This window comes from Dermacentor variabilis, chromosome 1, assembly GCF_050947875.1.
Source record: "Dermacentor variabilis isolate Ectoservices chromosome 1, ASM5094787v1, whole genome shotgun sequence".
Taxonomy (NCBI): Eukaryota; Metazoa; Arthropoda; class Arachnida; order Ixodida; family Ixodidae; genus Dermacentor; species Dermacentor variabilis.
The window spans coordinates 32,466,783-32,480,978 of NC_134568.1; the positions used below are offsets into that span (position 1 = coordinate 32,466,783).

At 48.3% G+C, this 14,196-nt stretch overlaps 1 protein-coding gene across 1 annotated transcript in view; it reads left to right on the forward strand.

Annotated features, from left to right (window-relative positions):
- The window catches only part of tok (tolloid-like protein 1 tolkin), a 716,025-nt gene that overhangs the window by 492,960 nt on the left and 208,869 nt on the right, over positions 1 to 14,196 (forward strand). The window lies entirely within an intron of this gene.

Sequence of the window (14,196 nt, forward strand, 5' to 3'; positions counted from 1 at the left end):
TTCTTCAAGGCGTTCAGCCGAAGCGGATATTTTGGCAATCAAACATCCCTTTCGTGGTGCGTCCGCTCCTTCTTCAAACATTTGAATTGCGAAGGCTGCGGAAGAGCGCGCGCATGCTCACAAAGCTCCGCCCACTGAACGTCAACGTGGCGCGCAGTTCGAAATTTATTATGGATGTTCCCGTAGACGCCACTATTTCCGATTTTGGCGCCAACGACCCGCCAAAGGCGGTCAGCCAGTGGACTCGTGGCGACATCCCACGGCGGCCGCGGTATCTACGCTACGTAGCACACCGCAGCTATACGTGCAACTGCAGCGTTTGCTTTGTGCACGACGAGGCTAGAATGCGCGCTCGCGATCCTATGCTCCTGTCTGGCGGTGCTAGGTGGTGTGGACAGGCTTTGTCCTGCTCCAGCTTGACCGACGGATAGTAGCCACCATCAACTTGCGCATTTTGAAGTGCTATCAGTAGCTTATTACGAAGCGAAGTCTGCCAAGGCTTCTAACCAGGAGCGGCCATGAGTGAGCGTGCGCTGACAAGCGCGCTTGTGGTATGACCTTAAGTTTAGCGTGCTTGGAGTTCAGTTGAATGTCCAAAACTAGTCGAAATTAGCGAGACCCGACGGCTATGGCACCGATAAGCAGGGCGGCCAAAGTTGAATTCCTGCGCGGGCGGCCGAGCGTGAGCAGACGGTAGTGCTGTCCGACGTTCTTGTTAGCTTGTCCGACGTTCCAGTAAACGCAGGCGAACTGGGCGTTTTACCGGAGGGGCGTATAGGCGTAAACGAGAGCGGCTTGACAGGTGTAGTCATTTTGTGGGGCAGAGCTGAATCACACAAACACAGAGCTAACGTTGCATTAACCAAGTATATTCTACTTCGTAGCTGATGTAAATTTTCGGCAAAGGCGAATCGTGACACAGTTCGGCATCTACGAAAATTTAGACTAGCAACGAAGTAGAATGCACTTGGTTACTGCAATACTAGCTCTGTGTTTGTCTGGTGGAGCTCTGCGCCACCAGGTGGTTCCACCACTCCGGCTGCTCACGTTTACACCTATATACGCCCCTCCGGTAAAATGCTCAGTACGTACGCCGGCGTTAACCGGAGCACTGGACATGCTAAAACTCTATTATAGAAGTTCGAAAGCAGATTTTCGCTTAATACCGCATGTTTATTAAACTACTTCAATAAATATACAGTCAAATTTATGCACTGATGTATTTATCAAAACACCCTTCTTGATGTCCTCTATTGCACAAAATAAAGCGTCCAGAAAATGGTCATTGAACTTTTGTTCAAAAGAGAGCGTTTGACGGAAAGATGACTTCGCGCTTCGCTTGTGAGCTCCACGCGGCGCGCTCGACTGCAAAATTTGCCTTAGATATTCGCAGCAGCGTATGCTATCCGCCGACTGGGTTTTTTCACCAAGCCCGAGGGTTGCTTCAGGGTCCCTTTAAATGCGTAAGCCTTTCTATGTTGATTCACTGAGGAAAACCGTCGCAGACGCGCCACCCTCAGAAGCCTTACCCACCGGCTAAACACCCATGCTTGCAGGAACCAAATATATCTGAACCATATAAATGTGTTGTACCGCGTTGTCTATGTTGTAGCGAAATACAGAGCGACAAGCAGTCAATGAGTTGATAAGGTTGATAAGGAGTGATGAGGGATTAAATGGGTCTGAGCGCGGTTGATAATGGTTCGGCGCTGATGGAGGAGGTGATAAAGAGCTGTGAGGCCTTAAATTGTCGGATCAATCCTGATAAGGTTGATAGGGACTGATAAGGTTTGATAAGGGTCTGATCTAGTCCGATTACGTTGATAAGGACCGCTAAGGGTTGATAATTGTCAGATCAAGTCCTATAAGATTGATAACGACTGATAAGGGTTGGAGCATGTCCGATAAGGTTGATAAGGACAGATAAGAATTGATACAGGCCAGAGCAATTCCTATAAGCTTGATAATGACCCATAATGGTCGATGACCAATAAGGTTGATCGATAAGGTTGATAAGTCCAATAAGGTTGATAACGATTAATACATGTTAATAAGGGTCCACAAGGTTTGGATAGAGTCCGATCAGGTTGATAACGACCAATAAGGTTTGATAAGGGTTTATCCTGGTCGCATCAATAGCCAATACAGATTAGAAGGCCAACAGAACAAACATTTAATGAACCGTCTACTGCCTCGTCAATCACTGTAAGCAACACGCGCCGCGTCCTATACGCGGAGATGAGCTAGTGGCACCATACTTGCGCCTACTTAGACAACTCCAGTCGAGGTCCTGCATATATATATATTTTTTCGTCCAGGTAGAGCGGCGCATTCCCGGTGGCACATACCTAGTTATCCAAGTTGGCATCCAAAAGGTTCATTGAAAACCAGCACAAACCGAGCGACACATACGCAAGCCGGCGTCAGTGTCTTTGAACAGCGGTGTCTACCGAATCCGTAAAGAAAAAGAAACGCTCGTGGACTTAAATATAGGTAAGCGTGAAAACGAAATTCACTGACGATGACGATACTCCTTAATGCGAAATCTGTCTCGTGCGGCACGTTGCAAACGGAGCGAAGTGTGCCACGACTGCCTCGCTAATCGGCTGATCGCGAGAGGCAGCGCGTGGCTGACGCGTGGCCGGGCGCGAGTCGCAGCAGCGCCACCGCAGAGCCCGTCTTGCGCAGAACTACGCCTTTTCTCGCGCTTTCACCGTACCCTCGTCCTACGCTTTCCTCCTCTCGCTCTCTTCGTTCTCGCCTTCTTTCATCCCCCGCTGCGCTCCGCGTTCGCTCTTTCATCCTTCGCTGTGCTAATGCGCTCGGCTACGAGGCAGGCCGACGCCGACGTTCGCCGCAGGAACGTGCGCCCAAGAGCTGCGCTCTAAAACCTGAGGTCAAAAAATTAATACTTAGCCATCCACACTGCGCAGTTAGGGGACGCCGCAAAAGTTAGTAAACTAAGGGACTGCAGCAACGTAAAAAGTAATATAGACAAAACGCAGTAACGCAATAAATATGTATGCAATACACGGCACCAATGAGAAACGCAGAAGCTGTAAAAAAGACAACATAAATACAACGTTAATAGTAATTTTACCGGCAAGTTTCCGACCGCAGCGGCAGTCCGCCTGACATAGCCGCAGCGGTTGATCGACTTCAAAACCGTCTGTGGTTAGACTAGGGATGCCCAGAGACGAGCTGATGAAATAACTATAGGGCCTTTTTTCGAGATAAGAACTCTCACAAATAGCCGAAGCACCAGTACGAGAAAATCGCATTGTTAAAAAATCGGGTGCATTTGCGGCGGCACCTAGGATTCAAATATGCATGCACATCCGGCATACGAGGTGAGTGCTATACCACGAGGGTTTGCTGCGGTTTGTCATGCAGTCACTGCATGCATGTGCGTCTCACCGTCGCTTTGGTTTCATTTGCTTACGGAACTCAGGGGTTGTACGCATAATAAAGCTCTATCTTCACTACAAGGTTCCGCGATAGTATTCTGCAGCAGCCTGCATGCACGTCCAACTGTTTATCGATTGGCGTAGCGCGGGGTGCGCTATATATAATCGAACAGGCGACACGGGGCATGACACCGCCAAGTTATCTGTCGAAGGCTGTTCCAGCCGACGCGCATATATATGGTCATTACCTGTCGCGAGAACCGTTCAGAAGCCTGCTTTGTTCTCACTTTTACTTTTCTCGGCGCAGAGTCTAAGCGGCGACTGACAGAGAAGCCTAATACAGGCATCGGAAGTATAGCGTGCACGCGATTCGCGAATAAATCGATCGTCGTCCAGTCGAACTCCCGCGTCGATCGTCGACAAAGTACGGGGTCCGTTACGAGCGAGGCGGTCGCTGGTGGAATGAGTCACGCTGGTTCACACTCTGACCCGATCCAACTTAAGGTGCCCCCTCTCCCTAGAGGCGAGAGAGACAGGAATGGCGCAACGAAGTGCAGGCACACACACACACACACACACAAACACACACACACATATATATATATATATATATATATATATATATATATATATAAACGCTTTTCGCAAAGTCGTGATCGCCGGCAGGCGAAACCATTCGGTATCGTCGCCAATTCGAGCAAAGTGATGTCAGCGGCGGTTCGTTCGGCTCTGTACTTTATTGTCACGTTCAGGTAGCTTAAGAACACAATAGAAAAAACTTGTGCCTTGCGAAACTAATTCTTTATTGGGCGAACCTGCGCCCAGAAAATCAAAGCACACCGATAGCAGCAAGAACGGTCGACAATCGTCGGAATCACGATCAGCGGGTCAAGCGCGTCGGCTTTTATACATGACTCGTCGAAGGTTCCAGCCTAATAGCTGGTGCCCGCGTGCTTTCCAGAGAGTGCTACAGAATTCGTGTCGCACATACAATCTGGTTGCTCAAGTTTCGGCGAGAACTTACGCAGCAGATAGAATCAACGATAACATTCGAATAAGTTCCAATCATGCAGGCGATAAGTTGTTAGCGGCTGAAATGCAGTCTCCGCGAAAAGAATAAATAAGCACGCGTCTCAATATATATACCAGCGGCGCCCGTCGTCGCCGCCGATATTTGTTCCCGCCGGGCGTTTCGACATTCGCGAAGCTGGGGAATTCGAACGTACGTTTCCAGCACGCTCGCTGTTAAACGACGACAGTCTGTTGCTATATACGCTGGTTCCATGCTTGACAGCGCAGCGCCTCCAACGAGAATCTATCGCAAGAGGAAACGAAAGCGGGCAGTCGGAAACGAGGAAGGAAAAAAAAAAAATGCAGCGTACGGAACGGCGGAATTGCAATTTTGAGCGAACGCACTCTCCCGCCTCGCGGCGTGTGCACTGATACGGACGCGCTGGTCGTTCGTGCGTACGTGCGTGCCGACGTGCTCCTTGCACCTTCGAGCGAGACTCTCAATTTCGCGCAGAGCGAGCATTGGAACGCATCACGGGGGGGGGGGGGGGGGGGTGGTATCGGGAGCGGCGATAGTTAAATGCTCCCGCCGCGCTCACCCAGCATCGCCGGTGGTGATGTGAGCATCGCAGCAATATAGCCACCATACCGTGTACATACGCTCAACCTCAGCTCTACTCAGTTCCGATGCAGCCCCCTCTTCATCCTCCCCATCGTTATTCCACGACCTTTTCTTTCTTTTTTTTTTCGTTTTTTTTTTTTGCTGACGTGTTTTACGTCTTCGCGAGCAAGTTTGTGCGCTATGACTGGATTTACTCGTTGCACTCTAATTTTTGTTATAGCACTCATCTCAAGATTTGGCAACGAAAAACATAGGGCCTTCTTTCGGTGCTCGTGCTCGTACTCCGCAGTATTGGTGTGCTATACGGTGCCGGCAGGAGACGGAGAAAGATTGAACCGCGTTCTGTTTTATTTGAGTTGAAATATATTGCCTTCGAGATGTCGCGCGCTGGTGCGCGAATCCGATCATGCACGCCGTACCTTGCGATCACTGTCCGGGGTAATGGGAATGCGTCTTTTCAGGTATTTTCGTTTTCTGCACGGCGGTAATTCGGCTCCGCCTACAAGACTGCCACTTCGAAGCACCTTGTTTCGGACGCTTAGGCAGAGAAAGTACAGATCGTGCTGCCATTGCCTAATGTGCACGGGCGTCGTGTTATGGAGAGATGAATGTCTGGCCTTCCTCAGGTGGGAAGACCAATGATCAATTTCATCGTTGTCAGTCCCTTGGTGAAGCGGGAGCCTTGGAGAAATGTCAGGATTGTCTAGAAGTCGTCTGTAAGTAGCCATTTCGCGAATCATATTTCTTCTGAATCTGCGAAAGGCTAACTTGGATGAGGACATGTGCGTTAGGTCACCCGCCCCGACATTTCAAGAACTTCCGACACCTGTAGTCACGCGTATTCGTTCGATAAAACACATCTATCTTGGCACAGTCTTTCGTGGGCCTTGAAAAAAAGCTTTGCCTTCGCATGGTCAGAGCAAAGCGTTGGTGCAGTAGCCAGGCAAAGCTGCTTACGACTCTGCGAGCGCAACTTTCTTGTAGCAAGCTTGCCTCCAGAGATGCACTCGAGAGCTGCTTATTTTGCGCCAGAGTCTGCCATCTGAGTTCGAACTATACGATCCAGTTGCTGACTCCATGGACTTGCCAGTAAATAGGATGGCAAAAGCTGCGGCGCAAGGTCTCGCGCTCTTTGAATGCAGAGCCGTCATCGTACGGAGGAGCTCCACATGTGCTCTGCCTAAGTGCTCGAGAACTAGCAATCTGACCCCGAAAAGAAGGAAGGCAGCGTTTTCAGCAAAGACCACGCCTTGTAAGTTGGCAACGCAAGCTCTTAAGCGCCTATATAACGTGCCCTCATGTGATCTTTGTATGGCTAGCTCTCTGTCCTTGCGGTTCCTTCTGTGTCCTGTGCCACGCCGTTAAGCCCGCTCTTTATCGAGATGTACCAACCAACCCGACTGAGTACGCTGTGGAATAAATAACTTGCATTGGGTTGAGCACAGCAAAGAAAAAATAAAACTTACGCCCCATTGGTGACTGAAGTCCTGTATATGCGGTCCGTACCGCGCATGCATGTCAGTCAACCGAACGAGTTCTAGCTGCAGCTGCAGAAGAGGAGGAGGAGGAGGAAAAAAAAAAGAGAAGACAGGGATGTTAACTGTTAAAGCGGCTAGTTGGCTACCCTACACTGGGGGACAGGAAAGCGGGAATAGAAAGAGGAGATAGGGAGTGAGGGGGAGGAAAGACGCGGTCACCAAGAGCACCTCACCAAGTTAAAGGCGCTCACACAGGCCAGTGGCCCTCAAGAAAGACAAAAGTGCATTCGCAGCTTTGTGGGCCGATGAACGGTCGGGACGGTCTTCAAGTAGCCACCCGCGCGGACAATAACTGCCGATCATTCAGTTGTCGCAATGCGATAGATAGTCTCTTTCCGACTGTAATCGACGACAGTGGCTCAATAAATGTTCGATGTTCCCTTCGCTGCCGCAGACATCGCACGCAGCACTGTCTGTTGTTCCAATCAACGTAGTGTAAGCCTTCGTGAAAGCCATGGACGTCAAAGGTGCATATGACAATGTGTTGCATGACGTCATTTTTGACGCAGTTGAGGAGCTAGGAATTGGAGGTAGGATGTTTCACTGGTTAATGAGCTACCTTACAGGCCGGACCATATTTATGACGACAACACACGGGGAGACCAGTCGCCATCAAATCAGCCGAGGCGTTCCTCAAGGAGGCGTACTCAGCCCTGCGCTGTTCAATACAAACCTTATTGGACTCGCCGATATAGTGCCAGAGACTGCAACCATGAGCCTACGCTGACGATATCTGCATATGGGCTTCTAGTGTTTCGCGGCCGCAACTTCTTGCAATACTTCAACGTGCAGCGTCAGTCACTTCGTAGTAGTTGCAGCAACGAGGTCTACACTTGGCACCGAGGTCTACAACTGGCACGATTAACGGCGCACCCATACCGTACGTAACGCACCACTAATTTCTAGGAGTGATGATTGACCGCACCTTGTGCTGGTCTAAGCAAGTGTCGATGCTCAAGTCCAAATTAAGCAGCTTCATACACATGCTTAAATATATAGCAGGCATGAAGTGGGGCCCGTCGGAGAGATCATTGCTCCAGCTATATGAATCACTTTTCGGAGGCTACCTACGATACAGTTCACCGGTTATTACAAACATTCGCCCCTCCTGCCTACGTACACTGGAATGCTTACAAGCTCAGGCACTGAGAGCCTGTCTTGGTTTGCCACGCTGCACTTCGACAAATGGCGTGATTGCGGAAGCACGTGTACCTCCTATAGACGCTTATCTCTCATGCGAACCTTTAAGGGTATATCTTCGGCTATTGACCCGCCATGAACGTCACCCTCTATCGACCATTGGCATTCTACGTCCAGACAGCACTTTCTCGGAATCTCTTCCCCGTCCTTCCCTCAGGGTTTGCTACGGCAAAAGCAGCGGCCGTACCAGCGTGGGCTTTGTCAAGACCTGTGGTGAATCTATACATTTCCGGAGTCAGGAAAAAATTACGTGTACCCTCATGTGGACTTAAACAACTTACTTTAACCCATATTTCGGAAGAATATGCCGCTTCCATAGATATATTTACTGACAGGCCGGTGTCAACAACCACTTCAACCGCGTCATTCGTAATACCGAATATGAAGATCCGTAAGCACTTCCATCTCGACCACAAACTACCTCAACGGCCGCAGAGATTGTTGCCATTCGGGAGGCAATTCGTTATATATCAGTGGAGCCGCGGGCATCAGACTATGTTTTGCGATTCCAAGCCGGCACTTCGAGTGATCGATTCTGCCCTTAGACGAGGACCTTACTACGTCCTTGCTCAAGAGGTGATCGAATCACACGATGTCGCCCTGAGAGCTGGCCATTGCATAAAGTTTAAGTGGATTCCGGAACACTGTGGCTTACACGGAAATGAGCTCGCCGACGCGGGGGCAATGATGGCCCACATTAATGCCACGCCAGTGTCCATCCCATTTTCACGACCAGACACTAATGCCCTGGTGTACAGACTTCTGCGCGATAATACCGCAGTATATTGGGCGTCGCTAGGTCATCGTCATCGCCGCCTTCACGAACTCGACCCAGAGATGAAAATACGGATACCACGCAACATGAAAAGGTGAAATGCAAGCGAGCTGCACAGATTAGGATTAGGTGTGACCTTCACGCGGCGCTACCTACGTCTCATCGGCCGGGCGGACAGTCCGAATTGTGAGGAATGCGGTGTTCCTGAGACTATAGAACCCCTCTTGTGCACCTGCCCGCGATTTGGTGTACAGAGGAGGAGGAGGAGAAACTTTATTATTGCAGAAACCGTTGCGCGGTTTATTCCTGGGTGGTTCCCTCTGACAGGGCTCCACTGGCGATCGCGGCTCGCCGGGCCTGGTCGAGGGTCGCCAGTTGGCTTCCCAGGTCCAGTTCGGAGAAAATCGCTGACAGACCTCTTGTCAAAATTTGCTGTTATACCATTAACTCAAAAGGTTCTATTGGGACTTTCGCCTGCTCCGCGCCGTCGGCCTAATAGTCTGAAGGCACTCAACAATTTTTTTTTATGAGAGCGTACTAGACAAGAGACTTTGAAGAGTCTTGGAAGGTGCAAGGTCCTTACCACCATATTTATCCTCATTATCAACGTCTTCTCTATTCTTTCTACACCCTTTCCCCTTCCCCCAACGCCGAGTAGCATGTCAGAACATTGATTCAGGCCGAGCTCTCAGCTTTTCTATCATAATAAGTATCTCTCGCTCTCTTCGTGAAAGTCACTCCAACCACAGTCGGTATAACAAATCTGAATTTGTGATACTGAAGAATGTACCTCCTCGAGGGCTCTGTATAAAGACGCTTGCTTGGAGACCAGCAAGGCTGTTCCCATAGCTTTTCTCTGGATCACCATATTCGCTTTCAGAAGGTGCCATGGGTGGCAGATAGGTAGGCTAGCGGCACCATGAAGCTTTTGCATTGATTAAGGACCATTTTCTTTCCTCCAAGGCACCAATACTATGTCCAAGGGAAGGTCATAATTTTCCTTTAAGACCGTTGTGAACTGAATGTCAAACCACCAGGCGTTTCTTCAAAAGCCTCTTAGGCAAAGAAATACTGTTCGCGTCCGAACAAAAAGATTCCAATCTTTAATATAGAGCGGGTTCAGCGGCGGATACAAATAAGCAACACGCACAACCATCTCTTATATCAACTCATATGTTGAATTCAAGCCCGTTCATGAATATATATATATATATATATATATATATATATATATATATATATATATATATATATATATATATATATATATATATATATATATATATGCGATGCGCAGAAAGGCACTCCATCTTCAGTCTTTCTCTTTCTTCTTCAGTCAGTTGGGCGGAAACCATAAAGCAGGGAAGGGAGGGGGGGACGGGGAGGGATTGAATACGCGTTTGATCCGCTTCACTGCCGCGTTTATCTCCAGAGCGGGAAACCACTTCTTCTATGGGGTTGTGCGTCTGTGGACGTTCCGCGCTGGTGAATGCATATGAGAATTCCAACGCGCTGTAAAGCTAGACCGCTGTGTTTACAGTCGAGAACCAGGTGACGGCAGAACATCGTCTTCGGAACGAGAGAAAGAAAAAGGACGAAATCGGCCGATCATTTAATATTAAAACGGATACCTCGTTCAACTTTGTTTAAACTTGTTTTCGATAGCGTAATAGCAGGGTCATCGTTTGCCTTTAAGCGGGATGTTGTCGAGTGTGTACGACCGAACCGGAATGGCTACCGCACTGGCAGACCGTTCTGTGCTTCGGCATGAGCCGCCTTCTTGGATAGGGGTGTGCGAATATTCGAAACTTTCGAATAACCAGTCGAATAGTGTCCTACTGGAATCGATCTTCGAATCGAATGGTCATTATTTGTAAATGCAAACATTTTTCTAATACTTTTCGAATATTTCAAACGTCAACTGCGCCCAATAAACCATAAAATTGGAGCAAATATAAGGTAAGCTCGCACCCTCGCGGACATGGTATAGACATAAAACATAAGAACTTCCGTAGTGGAGCTGGCTACGTCGCTTAGGCAGTTATACTTTACAGGCTACACAGGGATCATTCGCACCCTCCGAAAAGTCCCGTGCACGGGAAGAAACTACTTGCTTGCTCCCCTGCCACGGTGGCTTTGCGGCTATGGTGTTGCGCTGCTAAGCACGGGGTCGCGGGATCGAATCCCGGCCGCGCGGCTGTATTTCTATGGGGACCAAATACAAAAACGCCCATGTATCGTGCATTGGGGGCACGTAAAATAACCCCAGGTGCTCGAAATTAACCCGGAGCCCTACCACTGCGGCGTGCCTCATACTCAGATCGTGGTTATGGCCCGTGAAACCCCAGAATTTAATTTTTTTCTTTTTGTTTGCTCCTAGTGCTCTTTTTGTGCTTTTAATAAACAACGCTTCATGACGTACTATGTAATGACAGAAACTGGCAAACGTGAAGAATACTAGGATGTCAACATCGTTTTATATTTATTGTGATAATGGCTGTTCAGTATTTGAAAACTATTCGATTCTATTTGCTTATGGCACTATTCGGTTCGTATTCGATTCGGACTCAGAAATCCCTATTGATCAATTGATATGATATTGATAACTATCATAAATTGTATGTCCAGAAGAAAGGCATTTGCATTGAGTCCAGTGTCGCGCCAGGGCTCTGTGAAATTTTCCTTGCTAATTATGACCGTGCGCTGAAGCTTAAGCTAACTGATCCTTCTATTTTGAGAATCCTTAGATACGCAGACGATTTTTCAAACATACTAAAACTTTCACTAGACGACGACGACCTTGCAGAAGTGGCGCTCGAAATTTTGTCAGTCTTTTCCAGTTGATCAAGCCAGTTAACTTCACTCACGGGCTTTTGCGTAATGAGTCAATCCAATTTTTTAAATTTAAAGTAACATTTTTCGTCCGCTGACCATGCTTGCTGGGCCTTCGAGCCCAGGTACACGAAAGCATCGCTGCCTTTCGATTCATCTCATTCAATGCTTATAAAGCGGGGTATAGACTCATCATGTTTTAGATCAGCGCTTTTAAAATTATGTGACCACTTACAGCTTTCTAGTTTTCAACTTCAAGTGGGACGTCTGGAAAAGGCGGTTTTTCCGAGTTTTCTTTTACTTTCAGTTGCCGAATCATTGCTTGTCAACTTACGGAAAAAGGACAAAGAACCATCAATTTTAATGAGCAGGCTAGTAGGAAAAATTTTACAGTACTTCCCTATGTACATAAGGTTTCCCATAATCTTAATAATATTTCGGGTTTTACATGCCAAAACCACTTTCTGATTATGAGGCACACCCTAGTGGAGGACTCCGGAAATTTTGACCACCTGGGGTTCTTTAACGTGCACCTAAATCTAAGCACACGGGTGTTTTCGCATTTCGCCCCCATGGAAATGCGGCCGCCGTGGCCGGGATTCGATCCCGCGACCTCGTGCTCAGCAGCCCAACACCATAGCCACTGAGCAACCATGGCGGGTTTCCCATAATCTTAAAAAGATTTTTGGTAAATATGGGGTTGATCTTGCCCTCTGAGCACCTTGTACACTTCCGAAGTTGTGCAGCATGGTGGCAAGGGGAACTACGAGCTCGGCCTCCTATAAAACGAAGCATACAAATTCGCACGTGCCTTGTACGACAGGTGTCATATATAAGACTCCACTAAAGTGCCGCTGATACTACATTGGACTAACCGGTAGGTGCGTTAACATTCGCTTGCGTAAGCATGAACGTTTCCTGGGAGCTGCTGGAGGGTCGAATTTTGCTATTCGTTGCCGTAGTTGCTAGGGCTGCCCTCCTTTGTTTTCAAAGACTGAGATTATCGGCAGAAAAATGGCCAGCTTGAAAGAGGGATTGCAGAGGCAGTGGCCATGCGATGCTTTAACGATGGTGATTGCGTTAGCTCGCCGTCAGTGGCGGTCTCTCCGAAAGAACTTTTGTTTCTTTCCATGTCATACACACGTGTTCGTTGCCTCAGTAGTCTGTCAGCGTTTTCTTAGTATTTCTATCGCACGCCTGTTTCAGGTCGCTCTGTGTTTTTGTTGTTGTTACACTGCTTTCCGGGTGCATACGTGTGCGATCTACAGAGTGTTCTTTTTTGAGCTGCAACACATCTTTAAAGTTAGAAAAATATAAATCAAAGTAACGTTGTGTTTACCATTCGAGTGCACGGATAGGCAGCCTCTAGATACAGAGCAGTTTCTGCAATTACGTGCCTAATTAGCGAAATTGCGGTAATTAACTTTATAATTATCAACAATAGGTGACTACAGCAAATGATAACTTTGGGGCCCGTCCTCGACGCTACCTATCCCAAGGATTAAATTCTGAATAGCCGATTTCATGTGGCAGCTACACAAACAATTAGTTACCCTTGGCAGACTCCTTGAAACCGATACTGGCTAGAAAAAGAGCGTCTGTGTCGTCGATGTCGCCCCCCCCCCCCCCCCGGGCCTTTCGTCAAGTCTCCGAGGTCCCCACCGGTCCGGCCCCGCGAGTAGCTAGCGTTATCGCTTTGCTGTCTGCGGCGTTGGCCTAGCGCGTCAATGCCGGCTGGCCACCAAATTTACTTGTCATTCCTTTGGGGCCCTGAAGCGGCATTTCGTCGGTGAAAGTGGACACGTGGCTTCGCTCGTATGGCAGACTTGTCAGCTGATTGCTGATCAAATCGGACTCCACAGCACATTGTTTTCTCAATTTGCAAAGCGCCAAATCTAATGCACGAAAGATGAATAGCGTATTCATCGTATGGAACGATTTTAGACGGTGGAGGGTTTGCCACACCTGCTGATGTTCGATATGTGTATACATCTGCGAAATCTTCTGCAAGAGTCTGTAAATATTTCTCTTGCTTTAAAGCAAGTGCTTCGAATGGCCTGTGCGGGCTAATCTTTCCGGAAAGGCTATTGATTACTCCCCATACTTTTTTCATAGGAGTAAACGCCGATAATCTCTCACAGAAAGCAGCACATTGAACTCTTCTTACTCTTTTTCTGTGGCGACGGCTGACAGCGTTTATCCTGCTATATTCAGTTTTCGCAGGAGGATTTTCGTTTTTTCTCATTAGTGTCCGCTCCTCTCTCCTACGCACTGCGCAGAGGTTCTTTAGTTTCAAGTCAGAAGTAGGGAAATGGTCTGGCACTTTCAACACTGAAGTAGCCACCCTCTTGCTCTGCAACATATCTGCAACAAGGTCACCAGGGGATTCATCGAACGCTTCTTTATATGTGTCTCGACGTGTCACAGTGCAGAATTGTGGACCAGCAGTCTGAAGTCAGGTGATATTGGCGAAGATCGGGAAATGGTCCCTGTTCATCCTCTCAGGGGCTGTTCTCCATTATTCCAAAAGGCCTGTAGTATGTAACACGAGGTCTATGGCACTCCATGAATCTAATGGCCCGAAAAAAGTCGGTAGCCATCGTTGGGCACACATAAGTCAGCAGCATCCACGGCTGCTACAAGTTCCATGCCTCGAAAGTCTACAATCTGATCTCTCCAGAGCGAATGATGTGCGTTCAAATCGCCACAGATTATTCTAGGAAGGGGGTAACGAATGCAAAGGCCCTTTAGAAACGCCGCCATAGAGACCTTCCTTCGTGAACTTGTGCAAACCGTTACCACACTCAGTTT